Genomic DNA, 6000 nt, shown 5'->3' with positions numbered 1-6000 from the left:
CCCCTGTTCAATAATACAAAAATATAAGGAGGGGAGGATAGGCACGCTCTTGCTTTCAGTTTCCAGAGTGGAAGGGTTTCTGAGTGCCTGGTATTTCAGGAAGACTTAAAACGAGAATCCCCGCCTTAAAAATACACTGTAAGACAATATTTGTATTTTAACTTGTACCTAAGATTTTTAACTTTGTGTGATTTTTTTTTTTTTTTTTGGGGGGGGGCATGGGGTTGCGGGGGTGGGGGAGAAGCGGGGGGAAAAAAGGAGAGGGTGAAGGGAAGAACATCCCTGTAGGAGGCAGCTCCCTTTCAGATAGGAATCTGGGACAGATTTTGCCAGCAGCCACAAAGCATGGCCCTTTGGTAATAGAATAGCCAATGTAATTTGACACTTCAACTTGCTGTGCTCTCTGCTAGTTGATTCACTTACTCACCCACTAACATTGAGCTCCTTTTCACTGTCTGTGGGCAAGGGGGGGAAAAAAAAGAGGGGGAAGGGGGGGGGGGAGAAAGAAAGAGGGGGAAAAAAAAGCAAGCGGGGAAGAGAAGGGAGAAAGGGGGGAATTAAAAAAAAAAATTATATATTTAAAAATACCCGAGCCAGTGCTGCAAATCAGTTTGGGGGAAGAGAGGATTTTTTTTGCCTGCCTTCTTCCTTGTTGTTCCGCCGCTGCGAGGCTGCCGTGCGATCCGTAGGTAAGTTTCGCGTCTCCCTGCGCTGCCCGCCCGCAGCTCCCCGCCGGCGGCCGGGCAGGGGTTGCGCCTCGGCGGAGCAGAAACAATGGAGCGGCCACGCTGGGGAAATAAGGTGTACGGGGGGGGATGTGTGTGGTGGTGGGAAATAATTTTATTTTTTTTTAATAAATATATAAAGTAATACATATTTATTCCGCGAGGGGAGAAAAAAATGTGCGGAGACTTCTTAAAGGGGCAGGCTGTCCCCGCCGGGGGAGCGGGGAGCCGCGGAGCCGGGCCCGGCGGCGGGGAGGCGGCTCGTCCCCGGGAAATGCCCTTCCCCGGGGCCGCGGGGGTCCCGGCCCGGCTCCAACTTGTAGCGGGCGGGCGTCGGAACCGCCGCGAAAACGAAAAGGGGGCTGGGGGGGCCGGGGCGGCGGCTGCCGTCGGCCGGGGCCAGCGCCGTCGGGGCGGGTGGGCTGGAGCCCGGTGCCGGGGCTGCGCCGCGGCTCGGCTCGTGCGTGCCCGGTTGGGCTTGTGAGAGGCGTTGGGGGGGCGGGGGAGCTCGTCCCTGTTGTGCGGGCTCCGGGAAGCTTGCCTGGGTGTAAATTCCTTGTGTCTGGGTTTCCAGAGCCAGTTGGGACCGGGGCCTCTCTGGCCAGGCAGGAGGAAGGAGCAGCCCCCCTCCTTCCCTCTCCCCCCTTCCCTCCCTCCCTCTCCCTCCCCGGTGCATCTGTCCAGGAAGCCGCCGGGGCGGAGGGGAGGGGGCGCGGGGGCAGAGGGCCGGGGGGGCCCGGCCGCCGCTCGCCCGCCTTTGTGCGAGGGGAGCGGGGGAAGCGCTTCCAGGGGCGGCTGGCCGAGCTGCTGGCGGGGAGAGGGGGAATGGCAGTCAGTTAAAAGACACTTCAGGAATGTAAACATAAAAATAGGAGCCATCCAGCCACGCTTTTATTCCCCCCCCCCCCACCCCGTCCCCCCGCCCCGTGCCGCTCGGGATAGCGCTCTGGGCTGGCTCGGCAGCCGGGAAGGAGTGTGGCAGCCGAAGGCAGGGGGAGGAAGTTGTTACTATAATCGTGGTTGGTTTTTTTTTTAGACTGTAAACTTTGTTTTGCACGTGTAAAGTTTAATTTCGGTGCTACCGTGGAGGCTGCGATTATGGGGCGCCGGAGCGGGGAGGCGTCTCCTCGTGTGTACCCCCCCGCCCCGTTACCGTATTTGCGGGAGGTGAGACGTGCTCGGCGGTGGCAGCCTGACCCCGCGTCGCGGCCGAACGGCTTTTGTCCGGGGTTGCGGGGGTCCCGCCGCACGGTTCCGGCAGCCGCACAAACCGTGCCACATCGCAGCCGTGCGGGCAGTTCGCGGGGGCTGGGGCTAACTTGAGGAATAGCTCTGCAGTGCCGGCCCGTCGTGCGCCCTGTATATTTTTGTGCTTCAGTTAATAATCTGCAAACGGCTTAATGGCTCTGTAGTGCCAGAGGAATTGGTTTTCTCCATTTACTCCGGCAGGCCTGAGCGAAGCTGGTGCTCTGGCTGCTTTTTTCAATGCGTTGACATGAGAGAAGAGGATTTAACTTGGCAGCCTGAACAAATGCTCTATCAAAGGTTTCCTAAGAGACAGTAGGGGAGCGGGGGAGATGAATGACCTGGGGTAGTTTTAGGGTGCTACCTATGCAGGCTTTCTTTTAAATATGAAATGGCCATTTAGGACTCTGAATAAAACTGCGCGCATCAGAAAGGCGACAGGCTTATAAAATTTAAAAGGGCAAAAGCCCATTAATGCAGTGGCGAAGCTTTGGCTCCCAGCTCTGGTTGAGTAGTTCCAACTGCCTTGAAGTGCCAAAGCTTTTAAGGAATCTTTAGCAACAGCTTCTCTCTCGTTGCAGTATGGACCTTGGCCTCACGCAGGAAGGTTAATGGTACGGCCTCTCCTCCCCAGGCAGGGGAGTGAAGGCGAGGGCGGCAGGGGTAAGGGCACCAGGGGTAACCGAGAGGTGACGCAAAACCAGGATTGGGGGGGGGGAGGGGGAGGGGGGGAGAAAGAAAAAGAAAGAGCCCGACGCTAGGATGTATGGCTGAAGCCTCTTGCTGGTGGGAACCTGCTCAGGTCATGATACTGGGGCAGTAATGTGGCACAGTGGCAGAACTCTAACTCCAAAAAGTATTACCAGCACCAGCAGAAAAGTTTTGCAGGGTAATACAGCAAAACTAAACACCACTGACGGTCTTTGGGGGAGCAAGGATCCTTCTAACAAACATAGTTGGTCTCGGATTCAAGCCTCCACTTCCTTTTCTCGACTGGGGGAAGCGTACTATGGCATCAGTCTTCTCCTGGCGGGGCCTGGTGCAGGTCTGCGAGTGCCAGAAGACTCGCCCTGACCTTTTTCTGCTCAAGTTGAGGATGTTGAAACACCAGCCATCAAACAAAAGGCACATTGAAAGCAAGATCTGCGATGGAGCACGTGTGACTTTGAGGCTGGTTGAGTGCATTTGGGGACTGTTTTCCTCAGAGTTTGGGGTGGGGGAAGGAGAAAGAAAAGGCCACTTTATTTTTAAAATGAGGCTATGGAAAACATGACTTGGAATCCTCTAAATATGCCACAGTCAAAGACCTTTCTTCTTTTTATCTTTACTTTTTAAACGTCTTCTTAAAATGTCTTGATTTCTACTTTTTTACATATGTATCTATAATTGCCAAGTTACAAAAAGACTATTTTTCCCCATGGGTGCAAGGAGGACCCGGAATGATGCAGAATCTCCCACATTTAAAAAAAGCAGCTTTAAAAAAAAAAAGTGTCTTTGGGATTACATTTTAAAACAATGAAATATTTCCTGGGATTTAATTGACAGATTGTGATTTTTATCTACTCAAGATAACACTACCTCAAAAGGTGGCTGATTTAAAGATTATTCTGTAAATTGAGATTTAAATTTACTTGGGGCTTTCAGAATTTAAAAAGAACGCCTTCGGGACCAGTCGATATAGGTATCTAACCTGCCAATGACACTCATGTCAACATGGACAGATGCTTTTGTTTACATTGTTTATGGTCCACAGTACCTTAAATAAACGTTGATCATGATTAGAAACAATAATTGAGTCTGTGGCAAAGGATCAATGAAAACTTTGTTTCAGGAAAGAAGTGAGTTGCTGTGTGTATATACAGAGAGTGTTTTGTGCTGCCTGAGATGAAATAAAACTGCCATCTTAATGCGGCATACAATTCTGCTTTTAGAATATTTTAAGAAACCCACAAAAGATAGTAGATCAGTTTCTGCATCATCTGAAAGGTTTGTCCTGATCAGCCGTGGTTACGAGGGGTGGAAAGGAGAGGAGGCTTTGTAGCAGGTTTCCATTCATAACTTTTCTTGGGAGTTGCTTGCCCTTTACCCCAAATCTCTTCCACTTTTATAGGCTCCAAAGGTTTTGTGTCGACACAAAAAAACACCACCAAAACCCAAACCCTTGCGGATGGCAGTTACATCACTGATACTATAGTTGGAGACAATGTTGGCTGGTTTTTAGCAACTTGATGTTTGTACTAGTGGCCTGGAAAGCCTGGTTTCTCTCCTGAAAAGGAAGAAAAATAGATCCTAGAAAGGAAACAAAGTTGGAATGCCTTTTGCCTTCCACAATGTTGGTGATAGGCTTCGGGACAATGGGGAATCCAGCCTTTTTCCAGTCGCACGGAAGATAATGTGACTATGAGAAATGGCTGTGGTGGCTGGCCAGGAGCTGGTGGTGCCTGCCCTGCCGCTGTAACGACGTGGGTGATCAAATGCTGCGCAGGAAGCGAGCTGGGATTGTTATGACTTTACCTGGGAAGCCTGGTTCTCATAAATAAGTAGGACTGGAGTTAATGCCTGTGGTAACAAATCTGACCACTGTGCAATTGGCTGATTTGTTCACTCCTAGTCAGACCAATTTTTGTGAAATCCTATCCCGTATTACAGCAAAGCGGCAAGAATATTGCTGAAGAGTTTAGAGTCGGTTTGTGCTTGTTCTTGTCAACTGACTGTTGTGGGACGAGGGACACAAACCCTCTTTATCTGTTTAGATGTGTTTTATGGGAAAGCACAGTGAGCAGTGCATCAATACAGACCACCGCAGATGGGCACTGATGTACCTCCTGCTCAGGTACCGCATGTTTTCCTTTCACTGAATGTAGGTATAAGCAAGCTTTCCTGCTACTGCTAAGTTGAGGCTGTCAGTGGTATTAGAAACCATTTCTGCTTTAAAATGGTGTCTTTGGCTTAAAAACAAAAGCTTTGTAAATTGAAATGTTGCTTTGTCATATTGTTTTGTTGTTCCCCCCCCCCCCATTTATTTTTCCAAAAGCAAAAACTTCTTATGTAGCAATTCTCCATTTCTTTATTTCCATTGGGTTTCGTGTCTTCATTAGCATTCAGCTTGGTCGTTGTTAGAGTATTTTAAAGGTGATATGGGCTGCAAGAGAAATGTCCAGGCGATAGGCTGTAATGGATCGACTCCAACAGCTCGACTGTTGGAGGCAGTAGTGTATTATGGGAGTAGGAGATGGTCTTACACTTGTTACGTGTTATTTTTGGTTCCAACAGTTTAAGATAGACTGAAGTTTACATTGCCTGCAATAGGTGAGGTTTGCTGGCTTCAGTACAGGGCTACTACCCTTCCCTTTATGGAGCAGGGCAAATTTGTATGGGCATTGTGTATCTAGTAGAAGAAAGTAAGTTGTTCTTAGGCAGACAAAATCACTTTCCATCTGATTTCTCCTGTAAGAGTCAACAGAAATTAAGTTACTCCACAGGGGATGACTCATTCTTAGAAGAACCTGCCCTTGTGAAGGCCCACATAGGTGATCATTTGATGCAGGCCACCTATGGTTTCCCTCAGGTGCTCATACTTTTTAGACGTGTAGCACAGGATAGAAGCAGCAATTTGTACTCCTGTGTTGAATCCTGTAACAGTGATGGTTGACACTTTTAAAGGTTTAGGATCTAATGAAATGTCTAAGCTTAAGAAGAGACTTTTGTTCTTTCCATAGATAATTCAATAAATCGAGCTGGTTTGTATTTTGTCTAGTGTATTAATACTGAGGTAGTTGCATACAAGCTATCACGTTAACATTCCATTAAGATAAATGTGGGCAGCGTATCCCTTGGTTGGTAAGCCAGCATTTGTTTTGACTCCACAGAGCAGCTTTGAATTGATTCCCAAAGTGAAGCAGGAAGGCTATGGGCTCAACACAGGGGGAAGGGAGGAAAAGAAATTGCTCAAAATCCATTAGTATGCACGCCACAAACCTGTGGAAATGTCATAAACCTGTGGACTTGGATTGCCGCTACTGCTCATTGT

At 49.1% G+C, this 6000-nt stretch overlaps 1 protein-coding gene across 3 annotated transcripts in view; it reads left to right on the top strand.

The window, feature by feature from the left end:
- The first annotated feature begins 398 nt into the window (after nt 1-398).
- Nucleotides 399-6000, top strand: part of ZMIZ1 (zinc finger MIZ-type containing 1) — a 352972-nt gene continuing 347370 nt past the window's right edge. For 2 of the 3 annotated variants that reach the window (XM_074592794.1, XM_074592792.1), the window contains exon 1: nt 418-689. The gene's annotated coding sequence lies outside the window, so the exon portion shown is untranslated. Of the gene's footprint in view, nt 690-6000 lie in introns of all 3 variants that reach the window. The other variant, XM_074592795.1, reaches the window with a different exon arrangement.

Source organism: Larus michahellis, chromosome 6 (genome assembly GCF_964199755.1).
Source record: "Larus michahellis chromosome 6, bLarMic1.1, whole genome shotgun sequence".
In the NCBI taxonomy this organism is placed as follows: Eukaryota; Metazoa; Chordata; class Aves; order Charadriiformes; family Laridae; genus Larus; species Larus michahellis.
Note: the sequence above shows the minus strand (reverse complement) of the source record. Positions and strands in the feature narration are given on the sequence as shown.